This window comes from Copidosoma floridanum, unplaced genomic scaffold (genome assembly GCF_036245765.1).
Source record: "Copidosoma floridanum isolate Cflo_tuat_1 unplaced genomic scaffold, Cflo_Japanese_pri ptg000017l, whole genome shotgun sequence".
Taxonomy (NCBI): Eukaryota; Metazoa; Arthropoda; class Insecta; order Hymenoptera; family Encyrtidae; genus Copidosoma; species Copidosoma floridanum.
The window spans coordinates 6,410,971-6,425,206 of record NW_028321894.1 but is presented as its reverse complement, the minus strand read 5'-3'; positions in this window follow the sequence as shown (position 1 = coordinate 6,425,206).

Genomic DNA, 14,236 nt, shown 5'->3' with positions numbered 1-14,236 from the left:
CTATATAATTCTTCTGACTTCTCGAAATCAAACTTAATCATAGAATGCGATTCTTTACAAATTTAATAGAAATCAAAATAAAAAATATTGACGAGATTCCATCAACTCACCCGAGAACATGTACAGAAAATTTACATTATCACAGAACACTCGTTTTCGTAGAATTCCCCCTGTATCTCGCCGTCACAAATATTTCACCTTGTACATCGTGTTTGTTTATCTTAAGTCTAGGTGTGAAAGTAATAATTCAAAATATGACTCTTTAACAGGAAAGCTTCAAACTTTCAACAACAATATTCAGACTCATACGTATGAGATCGCTATATGTGAAAATCAAATTATCACGGGGAAAGTTAAAACGTACCACGGTTGAATGTCTCCAAGTATTTATGAATGCAAAAATCAATATTTAAAAGTAACCAAAAGGGAGGTCTAGAATTCGAGTACACACGCAGTCAGTACTACTGTGTGGATCGTTACACGAGAGCGTCCCCCATTCAACCAACAACTTACAAAACTGAATAAAAACCTTTAATGATGACAGAAAAAGCGGTCGGAAGGTCACCTCTCGGTTGATATATCACCCGGGGATTTCTACCAACCAACTAAATGATCCCAAGAAGTGAGATCAACGCTTGTCACCTAGTTCAAAAAATAAATCACTTCAATTTTCCGCAGACACAATAAACCCCTTGTTAAACGAAAGTGATGACTTCCAAGGGGAAGGAAACGCCGGAGAAAAACTCCTCCAAACGAAATCACGCACACCAGGAGATTCAGCACACACACAAAAAAAAGTCTCCTTCGTATCCGCTCACCGACCTAAGGCCACCACTTGGTTGATAAATTAAGCAACCAGGGATTTCCACCCTTTTGGTCTGAACTTATCAACTTTCGTTGATAAGAAGATGATAACAGAACTCGAAGGGAACACTTACTCTTTTTCTCTTACTGTGCAGCAATCCGTAATGATGTGAATGCAGCCAAACGATTCCCAGCGAAAATCAAACGCCCGAGTGCTTCCGCAGGCCCCTTGGATTGCTACTCATGTCGTGCCCTCGGAGGCGAGCCAATCAAAAACTGCCCTCACGAGCTCTCCGTTACGAGCTCCTCTACAGCTAAACCCTACTCCCGGACCTCGTCAACCGCCGCCGTCCCGGTGCGCGTCCCTTACAAATTCGGTTCTCGCGCAGTCCCCATTCTTATTTTGCCCCCCAACGCTCTAGTGCACACACACACTCAAGGTACTCATGAATGTGTACTCTCATCTGCCCCCCCAAAATTTTTACAAAAAGAATAAATGGAAAAATTTTCTAAATCAATACAGGCTTAACCGACCAATGAATAACAATAATAACGCCAATCAATATTATCGAGCTCATCAACATGAACCGCTTGCCCATCAGAGAAATGAACGTAATCATCCCCACTCGAGCTGAACCTTCCGGTAATCTCGCTATGTGACGACTCATCGCTCGACCAAAAGTTCGTTATAGAGACGCCTGAACCCACACTTGATCTTGTGGACTTTGGCCTTGGCGTAAACATTTGATGCGAAGCGCTTAATCGAGACTCAAGCGTCTCTATCCTACACTCCTGGGCTTGGCCTTCGTCACAGCGGCCCATGAGGTTGCTTGGTGGTTGTTTCAAAGAAACCCCATGGATAGTGAGTCCGGAAATTGATTTTTCGCTAGATGGCGATGAACGACTGTTAGACCCTTGGCGGTGATGCGTTCTTCGTTGTTTCAGACCACACCGTTTCTCTCGCCGCAGGGCACGTCGTTCGGCTCGAATCATTTCTTCTGCGATGGTTCGAATTCTTTCGAGGATTCGAAGAGTGCAAGTTTGACGGCTCTTTGGTTCCTGATTCATTGGGACCTGAACAGAAGAAATCAATCTCATGAATATTTGATTATAATGGTATTACATCGAACGCAGGAAATAAAAACAAAAAAAATGTAGACGGATAAAGTGGGGAGTATACTACGAGGAGATAAATGAATCGGTCTTCCACTACGGAGATTCCTCATAATTCGAACTCGCCCAAATTCTTCAACCCGCTGATCCAGAGACATGCGTCGTAGTCGTTCTTTGCGACATCTTTCCTGCTCTTTAGTCCGGCGTGCATGATACGCATCTCGAAGCGCTGATCGGTCCGTTTGTGTCCCAACTTCATTACAATCTGGTCGATCAGTCCTCATGCGAGATGGCCCATGATATAGTTCGTATAGTCGGCGTTTTCGTTCTTCACACTGTGCTTCACGTCGAGCTGCCTTATACGTAGACCGCCTGACTTTCTTAGCGTGACGCCTTGCCTCTTGTTTGAGAAGGCGTTCGACCGTTCGACTAGCATGCTCCATTCTTCGCTGGATTTGGCTGAATAAAGTCTTCATCCCTTATTTAAGACTGTAGGAAAAATGAAGACGAGAATAAAGAAAAACGAAGATCGAATTATGAGGATGACATTTAGACAGCACGACAAAAAATACGAAGTAATGATGAAACCGAACAAAAATTCATAAATCGAATTTTTTTTCATCGATCTCATCCCAGGGCTCATCAAACTTGATCAACAGGACATCATCGTCTTGTTCTGGCCCGCCTCCACTGGATTGTTGAGTAGGCTGGTCAATAGTAAGCTGCGCTTGGAGTGCGAGGAGCCTCTCCTGGATACGCGTGATCTGCATTTGCATGCGTTTAAGTTTTTTGTAGAGTCTCCGGCGCTTCCTTTGGTTGCCCCCCATTTTTTGTGATGAACGGTCGTAACTCAGTTCCGTGGTAAATACCTCTTATCTTTAGAGTACCCGGATCTGTAAGTTCATAAGTAGCATTGTTTATAATCCTCGTGATAACAAACGGACCTTCATACGGAGATAAAAAATTAAGCTGTTATTCCTGTATCCGCTACGGAAAAATTACAAGCTTTGGCAAGGACAAGACTATTCAGATTATAAGCTTGAAGACTGCGACTTTGATTAAATTTATCTGCACGTGCCAAACCTTTTTTTCGAATCTTTTCTTTGGTAAATATAAGTTTTTGATCGTAAGGGATGTCGACGCTCTCCTGTTGATTTAAATATTTCGCCCAAAAGCGAGTCGGTTTCTTCTTCAAATGAATTTCACCTGGAGTGCATTCTATAGTCTCGTGGTACGTTTCATTCATAATATCCTGAATTATGGGAACATATTTCGCCCACCCACTGTGCTTACCGATAACGAGAGTTTTGAAAAAACGACCGACCTCTTTTATAACCCGCTCCGCAGTGTTGCTTTGGGGGTGCCGAATGGAAGAAAAAACCGGTTTAATACCAAGTTCTATAAGTCCCATTTCCCATTTTTTTGATGTGAATTGCGTTCCTTGATCACTCTGAACGCGTTTAGGCTTGCCATAATTTGGGACGTAATGATTTTTAAGTCGGCTTAACGTGATGGCTGTCGTAGCTCGCGTGATCGGGTACAACACGACAAATTTAGAAAAAACGTCGACAGTAGCTAATATATAACGAACGCCTCCCCTACCCGCTGGCAGCGGTCCATAAAAATCGATTGAAAGGAGATCATTAGGTCCATCGGGGATAATCGGACGTGTTTCGAAATTGCATGGTCCCGTATAAACCTTAACCTTTTGACAACTTTCGCATGATCGAATAATTCTTGCTACGTGACGCCTGATGTTCCGAGACACAAAGCTTTCTTGAATCATCTGATAGCATTTTCTAACCCCAATATGCCCGTAAATTTCATGAATTTCATGAATTAGATTTTTCAAGAAATTAGTTGGGATTACCACCTTATTTTTAGACTGAACGAATTTGTATAAGACACAATCTTTCATTGAATAAGACATTATCGTGTCTCCTACGGCGATCCTATCTTTAATAGTTTTTATCCTTGCATCACTGTCTTGAATTGCACCCAGATTCTCGAAATCCTTCAACAGATGCTGATTCGGATTTCTACTCAAAAGTGTGAAGATGGATAATTCTTTATTTACTTTTCCGTCGGGTAAACAAAAATAGCGGCTCAGAGCATCCGCGGCCTTATTATCTGACCCGCTTATATGCATGATTTCAATGTCATAAATTTGGATTGCCAACATCCACCGTTCAAGGCGACCACTTAAAGTTTGACACGAAAAAAGATAAGACAAAGCGCGATGATCACTTTTTACAATGACCTTTGTACCCAATAGAAACGATCGAAATTTTTGCAAGGCCCATACAATGGCGAGTAGTTCTAATTCTGTCGTGAAATAATTGGCTTCTCCCCCTTTTAACGTACGGCTTGCCATATAAACCACACGTTCACACCCAAAATCATCTTCTTGACAGAGAAGGGCACCCAGTCCAATACCGCTAGCATCCGTATACAAAACAAAAGGCCGATTAGGTTTTGGGTGAGCCAACATCATCTGATCAATAAACAATTCCTTAACTTTTGTGAACGCCTGGTTTTGTTCCTCCCCCCAACACCATTTGATACCCGTTCGGAGGAGAGAAAGCAAAGGCCGGATGGTTTCCGTGAGTTTAACAGAGTATTTCGAACAAAAATTGATCAAACCCAGAAAGCCCTGCAGCTGTTTTATATTAGCAGGTCGTGGAAATTCACGGATGGCACGGACCTTGTCTGGATCAATCCGCAGCCCGTCTTTTGTCAAAATGTGCCCAAGAAAACGAATCTCCTTGCGACAAAAAATAATTTTTCGGAAGTTGACCGTGACTCCTTCTTCATATAAAAGTTGAAAAAGTTTTTCTAAATGCTTAAGATGTTCGGTAAAAGTGTCCGATAAACAAATCCAATCGTCAACGAAATCATGGACAAATCCCCGGACTTGATCAAGTATAGTTTCGGCTGCACGCGCCAATGCCGCTCCGCTCACCTTCAATCCAAAAGGAACTCGACAATGTTGATAGGTACGACCGTGATGTAAGAAACCGGTGTATTTACGCGATTCGCGTTCGAGAGGTACCTGCCAAAAACTCGCGGTTAAATCAATACTTGACATAACTCCAATATCTCCGCAACACCGAAACAGATCATCAACATCCAGTGCACCTTCATGATCACTTTCGAGCCTTTTGTTTAATTCACGTGCGTCCAAGCAAAGCCTTACACTTCCATTACCCTTAATGACCGGTCTTAACGGATTTATATATGGAGTATTAGATTTTTCAATGATGTTCAACGCGAGCATCCGTTCGATTTCAGCGTCAACTTGGTCACGTAAATTCATGGGAACTGGGTAATTTTTGTGAAAATAAGACTCATTGTCTTTTAAAATTAATTTATGTTCGTATTGTCTGAAACATCCAGGTGTCTCGCGGAAGATCGGCCTGAATCGACAGATTAACGAGCGCAATAGACTTTTCTCCTCGGTAGAAACTTCCTGGAGACCATTAACTTTTTCGTCAATTTCTCGATCCGATAAATCTGATGCCTCAACCCCAACGCGACACACCTTCTCTGGTTCCGAATTCGTAAATTGAATTTTATCGGCTCCCTCAATCTCACTGTTGGTGTCATTATTTTCGGATTCGATATTTATAACCCTCTCACCCGTAGAAAGATGAATCGTTCCCTTCCCGATATCGATCATTAGTCCCATGATTTTTTGGCTGTCTATCCCGAAAATACAGTCGCGCATCAAACGGGGAATAATGAAAAAATCGAAAAAGAATTCGGACTCGTTGATCTGAGTGAGGCAACGTAATTGTTTTTTTATACGCGCTGATTGCTCTCCGACGAAGCCCGTAGCTCGCATCCCAACGGTCGGAAATGATAAGCATCCCTCGAAACCCTCCTTATTCTTCTCGAAAAACTCTTCCGATATGCAAGTCACCCTGCTCCCCGTGTCGACCAATGCTCGTACCGGAATGCCGTTAATCATAGCCTGAATTTCTGGACAACAAGCAAAGTTACGCTTTTTATAGCGGCTATGATTCGTGAAATGGCTTTCGTTAAGCAATTCCTCCGCAGGGGACACGTTAAAAGAACTAACGGAATAACAAGTTGTTGATGGATAAACTTTACTAAAATCCCCGCAATTTTCCTCACACTGCGTTGCGAATGTCGGGGCAATATCATTCACAACCTCCTCTTGTTTTCCTGAACGTCAACATCAACCTCGTTAACTTGAGCCCTAGCCCTCCAATTTTCACGGGCACCCCCTGTATTACTGTGTGGAGGAGGGTGAGAATGATCGTTCCCGGATAAATTGGAAAAACTGGAGTGATTGTTCGAACGTAAAAATTGACCACCCGAATTATTGAAGCTACTATTATTATTACGATGGGAGTCTGACCGATTACTTTGTCTATTTACAACGTTAGGTACATTTCTATTCGGCGTGGAAGTATCACGCGCCTGAAAACGAATTCGCGAAAGAGATTCATTCTCGTAAGGAGAATTTAACCCTCCCATCATGTCAAGTGAATCCAATATTTTTGTTAATTCACTAATTGTGTTAACTTCACGCATTATGATCAACTGCTGGACTTGAGCATCGAAGTGGTACGCAAATCGGCCTACAGCTTCCCGCTCAGTTGGTCCATGAGTTAATTGGCTGACTTTATTATACAAATACATGACGTACTCACTCCGTGACATGTTTCCCTCTGCTTGGTAATAGCCAAATTCAAGTTCTCTACGTATTTTATTCTGCATTTCTGCACTCCAATATTTTTCATTAAAACAGTTGATAAAATGTAGAAAATCCCGAATCGTTCCCGAAATATACAGCCACCAATCGTGGGCTGGCCCTTTCAAGGCCTGTCCCAAAACATATCTAAGCTCGTTGGGGTGAACACGCATGCCCTCAACGTAATCGGTGAGATCTCGTACAAACCGGGTTGGATGATCAAAGGGTGCCCCCCCAAACGTAGGCAATTCTAATTTTAAAGTTGGGATGGCTCTCTCTTCAGCGGCAGAAGCTCGAATTGTCCTACGTTGAAATTCCCCTTCGTTAAGTTGTCGCACGTTTTGAGATTCTCTCTCGAGAGCTTCAAGACGAGTTTCCTGTTCGCGACGACCACGTCGAAGTTCCTCCCTCGTTTGTTCTAATGCTTCCCGCTGTATTTTTACCGTCCGGTCAAGATTAAAATTTACACTTGCTAATTGGCGACACATCTCCTCTAATTCGTGAATGCGACCTTGTGTATTTACCGGTGCGTCATCAAGAGGCTGAAAGTTTTTTTCAAGCAAATTTTGAGTTGGGGGTGCATTAATGGCACGCGGAAAAATTGTATTCGTACTAGATTCCTCCCTTAAGAAAGTGCGAACCGTATTATTATGCAAAAATTGTTCGGTGTTACTAACGTCGGGTTCAATCGTGCCCCCATTAGCTTCGTTTATATTTTCCTCCGATGAACGAAGAATGCGCGTCGACGGTGGAACATTTTTGTTAGTATTTTTCTTCGCATTGTTTTTACGCCGTGCCCCCCCAGCTTCGATAGGCAAATTAAAATTGTCCATTGGTGAAATATTGGTGTTAAGATCGCCATTCCCGGCGGGTGGTGATCGTAAAGTCATACTAGAAAAATAACGGTAGATTTAATAATGACTAATCGCGTATCTGTCTGCGGGAACTTCCAAAACTCCTCTGTCCCACCAGGGGTACCAGATGAAACGGTCCACTTTGTTAAGGGTAATTCGTGGACGAAAGTGGATCGTGAGATAACGGCGGACAGGGGAGCTGAGGAGACACACAACTAAAAGGAAACGCACTCGAATAAAAATCTTATTGAATTCTCGGTGTTTATTCAATTTTCTTAGTTAACAAAAGCAAAAAAAAAGATTCTTAATGTAAATCAAATAAAATCATAAAACATTGAAATAACTGAAATCGATTGTCTTACATGGGAGCATTTTTTATGGTTGAAAAAAAAAAAAATAAAAGATAAGAAATTTTCTATATAATTCTTCTGACTTCTCGAAATCAAACTTAATCATAGAATGCGATTCTTTACAAATTTAATAGAAATCAAAATAAAAAATATTGACGAGATTCCATCAACTCACCCGAGAACATGTACAGAAAATTTACATTATCACAGAACACTCGTTTTCGTAGAATTCCCCCTGTATCTCGCCGTCACAAATATTTCACCTTGTACATCGTGTTTGTTTATCTTAAGTCTAGGTGTGAAAGTAATAATTCAAAATATGACTCTTTAACAGGAAAGCTTCAAACTTTCAACAACAATATTCAGACTCATACGTATGAGATCGCTATATGTGAAAATCAAATTATCACGGGGAAAGTTAAAACGTACCACGGTTGAATGTCTCCAAGTATTTATGAATGCAAAAATCAATATTTAAAAGTAACCAAAAGGGAGGTCTAGAATTCGAGTACACACGCAGTCAGTACTACTGTGTGGATCGTTACACGAGAGCGTCCCCCATTCAACCAACAACTTACAAAACTGAATAAAAACCTTTAATGATGACAGAAAAAGCGGTCGGAAGGTCACCTCTCGGTTGATATATCACCCGGGGATTTCTACCAACCAACTAAATGATCCCAAGAAGTGAGATCAACGCTTGTCACCTAGTTCAAAAAATAAATCACTTCAATTTTCCGCAGACACAATAAACCCCTTGTTAAACGAAAGTGATGACTTCCAAGGGGAAGGAAACGCCGGAGAAAAACTCCTCCAAACGAAATCACGCACACCAGGAGATTCAGCACACACACAAAAAAAAGTCTCCTTCGTATCCGCTCACCGACCTAAGGCCACCACTTGGTTGATAAATTAAGCAACCAGGGATTTCCACCCTTTTGGTCTGAACTTATCAACTTTCGTTGATAAGAAGATGATAACAGAACTCGAAGGGAACACTTACTCTTTTTCTCTTACTGTGCAGCAATCCGTAATGATGTGAATGCAGCCAAACGATTCCCAGCGAAAATCAAACGCCCGAGTGCTTCCGCAGGCCCCTTGGATTGCTACTCATGTCGTGCCCTCGGAGGCGAGCCAATCAAAAACTGCCCTCACGAGCTCTCCGTTACGAGCTCCTCTACAGCTAAACCCTACTCCCGGACCTCGTCAACCGCCGCCGTCCCGGTGCGCGTCCCTTACAAATTCGGTTCTCGCGCAGTCCCCATTCTTATTTTGCCCCCCAACGCTCTAGTGCACACACACACTCAAGGTACTCATGAATGTGTACTCTCACTACATTTCCATTTTGTTTGTTGACTTGCTTGTAGAAGTATCTCTGTCTGTTATGCCGTTTGATTCCAATCTACATACCATGTTATCTTCCATGTTGACGCGACTGATTGAATAGGGCCAAGATTCTCTACTAGTATTTCCGGATTTCTCTTGATTTGCTCTATCTCCCCTGGCTGTCCTCCTATTAGTGTGGTTTCACCCCTAAAACATAAAATAGTTATTCTTTTTTCTCCTTCTCACTCCCATTTATCGTAAGCTCCTAGGTCCCTAGGTAACCCTTGATTAAGGAAAGAGAGAACAACTACGAGAGAGAGTGAAAAAAATTCTACCTTCCTTCTTATTTTATTTTTATTTCTTTATTTTTATTTTGTTTTAGCGTTCTGTGTCAATACAAATGCCCATGCCATACAATTCATTACACATATTTCCCTAATAATCATTAAATGCAATCTAGTACTAGGGCTTGACTAGTTATTACGGTAAGTAGCGAATGTGGCTCCGTCTTTACATTCAGGGTATATCGTAGCATATAATAAAAATGTTATTTTTATGTACATCTATATTTGTTACACCATGTACGTGTATACTATAAACATAAGGTACATATTAGTCTTATTCCTCAGGAGTTTCTTTTTTTGCTCAAAATTCTGTTTTCTTTCCCACGTCGCGTGTTAGGCACATGCGTATTTGTACGTTTACAACGTTGTTTCCGCCGATTCTCGTGACATTTGTGTATGTTTTCGTTTATTGTACCTTTGGAAGGTACCGCGTTGTATTACAAGTTGTCCCTATTTTAGTTGGGATGAGCTTGGAGGAGTAGATGATATTATGATCTTGCCTTTTCGTAGTGAGCAGTATGTCACGTCGGGACCGATACTTCACTCATTTCCCCTTACTTATACATTATCTCCTTTCGTCCCCTTTTTTTTTATTACTGTATGTATTTATATATACCTTATCTTTTCCTTTTCTCATGTGACAGAATTCAAGGAGGGAATGTTAAAGAGATTCTGTTGGGTTTTTCTTTTCTCATTGCTGCTCTTCTGGCTGTGTACCCGCTGATTTTGTCCGGTACTCTTTTTTGTTGTTTCCACACAACGAAAAAAAAAATTTTTACTGTGACTGGTGCAAGTGCAATTTTCGATATTTTTGTGCGGTTGCCCGAGTTTCTGAAGTTGGGCTTTATCCATCTTAGTGAGCCGATAAATTTCCTTTCACTTGGAGGATTGCCTTGTGCAATTCTCTTAAACTACATCCTACTGGAGGATCTCACGTGCGACGTGTCCCAATGTCGTCAAGTAAGTAGCGTTTTACGTTATTATCAGCACGTTTAACTTTCTATGGGCTTGTCGCATAGGCATTTTTCGTTTTTTTTTTTTTTAAATTTTTTTTTTTATTTTTTATTTTATTCCGTTGCAGGTTACACACCTCTACGTGTGTCGGTGGGTGCCCACCAGCGGGCGATCTTCTTCCGTCACTGTTATTGTGGTTGAGGGTCCTACAGCCCTTGTGGCCATCTACTGTTCCTTACACGGGTTGGTTAGGCTATTAGATTATTGGATATCGTAGTCCTGAAGTTTAAGAAAAAATTTGTTGTAGTTAGGTACACGGCTCGTTGTTGATCCGTACGCTTATTTCGGCGTACCGAGGCCTCTGTGTGAGCAAGGGTGGTCTCACAACGTAGCCCCTTTGCCGTTGCGGCGGTACCCATATTGTGAAGGTGTTGGAACCTGTGAGGTTCGGTACCCGTTAGGGGTACCGTTTCTCCTTGTTTTCCAGGGCCACGAGGAAGTGGTGGCACGCACGTCATTCGACGGCCACGCGCTGAAGAAATACTGTCAAAGTCTTGAGTCCGGGGCAACTTATACTATTTTTATCTGGTGTACTTGTCACCAGGCCTTCATGGTGGTGGTACTTGACGTGCATTTCGTTGCTGCTTCCTATCCTCGCGACAGCCGACCGATAATCCAGGTGCGCTATCAGTTGATTAACTTTTCGTAATAGTTGCCAGTTATATGCTTTTGTGAAGAAAAATTACCTTAGGTGGACGGTCCAGTCGACGGTCTGTTCGTCGCCAAGGACGTGACCGCCGATCCAGTGTTGTCTCATGACGACTGCGTGCGCAACTTACGGGCGCTGTTATTATCCGGAAGTGACCATGGTGGGGGCAGGATAGTCCCTGATGGCGGGCGAAAGAAGGAGGGAGGAAGAGGGAAGAGGAAGATCTGTCCTAGTTCGCGAACTCGTGGCCCACAATTAAAGTGTGATAAAATTTTTCCTGCGGTTACCCCTTATTACTTCTATTTACCGTTTCTCCATGCTCCTCTTGGCCGTACAAATATGTAACTCATAAAAAGGGCTTTTTTTTTTTTTTTTTTAGAACGAAGTTCTTTAAGTCGCGTTACTCGGGGGGCTGGAATTTTAAAACCGACAGATTTTTTTTTTTTGAAACGAAAGTGGTTGACTTTTCCTCTTAAGTTTCCCCCCCTTACCCCGTCCCCCTCACCGACTATTCTCTATACACTTCCCCTCTCCCCACTATATATGTATATCGGCCAACCGTGCCGTGTTACTCTTCCACACACCTTTGCCCACCATTCTCCCTCACACTCCCAATTTTATTTTCTCACAATAATTTTTTTTTCACTTTGAATTTTTTTTCTTTTACAATTCTTAAAAAAAAAAAAAAAAAAAAAAAAAAAACATTTTCCATTAAAGAGTTTTGAACCCTCGATCTCCTGCATGTGAGTCCAGTACCTTACCCACTCTGCTACGAGCGCTGCCGTCTATGGAAACTCGATTTCTTGTACTTATCGTAACTATAACATTCCATTTTTACATGCATTCACTGATAATACATTCGAATCATAAAAAATTATATTTGTATTTGTTTTCTAAATACTTGATTAAAAAAAAAAAAAAAAAAAAAAAAAAAAAAAAAAAAAACATGTCGAATAGAGTTGAAGAATGTATCAATGGTTTTTAGAAGCGCTTATTTCGAATTCGATAAACAAATCATGTTACATTATCACATAATTATATAAATAAAGTAATTCAAAGTAAATCAATTATTAATAAATTATGTAAGATTATTGTATAAATATAATTCGAGTTTCATATCATTTTCATGGTTTTTAAGGGTACTTATTTTGAATTTGATAAACAAATAATGGCACAATGTCATTGAGTAATTATATGAAAATAAAATAAAAATTGCAATTATAAGCTATAAAATTGCAAAAAAATAAGTGAAAAAAAATTTTCAAAAAAAATTAATGAAATGAAATATGAAAATAAAATGAAATAAAATTACAAAAGACATGAATAAATACAACGGAATGGAAAAAAATTAAATAAAAAAGGGAATGAAAAAAAAGATTAAATATGAAAATAAAAAAAGGAATTAAATGAAGGAAATACAAAAAAATGAGAAAAATGTATTAAAATGAAATATCAAAAAAAATTAAAACAAGAAATAAAAAAAAAAAATTAAAACAAGAAACAAAAAAAAATAAAACAAGAAATTAAAAACAAACCAGGGGGTATAAATGGGTCATGGGACCCACGGTAAGAACGAAGTTCTTTAAACATGACATGAGTATAAAAACACAATTTCTCAGGTAACAAGGTGGTCGCCAGACCCGTAGAAAGAACGAAGCTCTATAAACGTTAGTACGGCATTTATGTAGTTCACTAAACAAAAACTTAAAAAACGAATTGAAGAAATAAAGAAAAAATAAAATAAAAAAAAATAAAAAAAAAAAAAAACAAACCAGGGGGGATGAATGGGTCATGGGACCCACGGTAAGAACGAAGTTCTTCAAACATGAGATGAGTATAGACACAATTTCTTAGGTAACAAGGGGGTCGCCAGACCCACAGGAAGAACGAAGCTCTGTAAACGTTAGTACTGCATTCATGTTGTTTACTAAAACAAAAACTTGAAAAACGAATAAAAAAAAAAAAAAAAAATATTTTACTACTCACGATGGTTGAACTTCGTGAGAACGTCGTGCATAAATACAGTACTCACGAAGTTCAACCATCGTGAGTAGTAAAATATTTTTTTTTTTTTTTTTTATTCGTTTTTCAAGTTTTTGTTTAGTGAACTACATAAATGCAGTACTAACGTTTATAGAGCTTCGTTCTTTCTATGGGTCTGGCGACCACCTTGTTACCTGAGAAATTGTGTTTTTATACTCATGTCATGTTTAAAGAACTTCGTTCTTACCGTGGGTCCCATGACCCATTTATACCCCCTGGTTCGTTTTTAATTTTTTCTTATACGTATATATGCCTTTGTTCTGCATATGTCTTCTAAGTGTACACTAATGTGTTAATTGTTTTTACATGGTTTTAACGCCAGTTAGATAGAGTCACACGCACTTTTTACCTGCCTCTTATACATCGTTAATGTAAAGAGTAACAAAGGAAATAAAAATATAATATTACTTTATTATACACTTTATTTATTTATTCCCTCTTATTATTATGATTGTTATTATTATTTTTATATTGCATGTTTCTCTCTACCTCTTAATTTCTCAGTCTGTGCTAATTTTGAACGTAATATATTTCCTTTCATTATGTGTCTCCTCCCGTATTCCTGTATTTAATGAATCTTCGCGGCGCGTCCGGGGGCTGTGAAAGAAAAAGAGTTCCCGAGAGAAGAGGTATTTATTTTCACATCTATTCCTACCCCTATTCAACTATAATGCTATTATTCATAAGTAGCTATTGGGGTGGGGAGCAAGCTGCCTCTTGGTCCCGTTCACTTTTCTTCTTCTTTTCTTCTTATAATCTCATCCCTTGGACATGGAGATTTCATTGCACAAACTTTTTTGATTTTGTCAACATGTAAGACCGGTATTTCTTCATTTCTCTGTAACTTCACATTATGTTTACTGTAATATATGCCAACTATTTCGTAAGGTCCCTCGTATTGGTCATCAAATTTCCCTTTAGATGGCTCTTTAAGTACACACACCACCTCAGCTTCTATAAAAAAATTCGTGTTCAGCGCCCTATCACAATAGTACTTTGATCTGTTTGTGTTCTGTGTT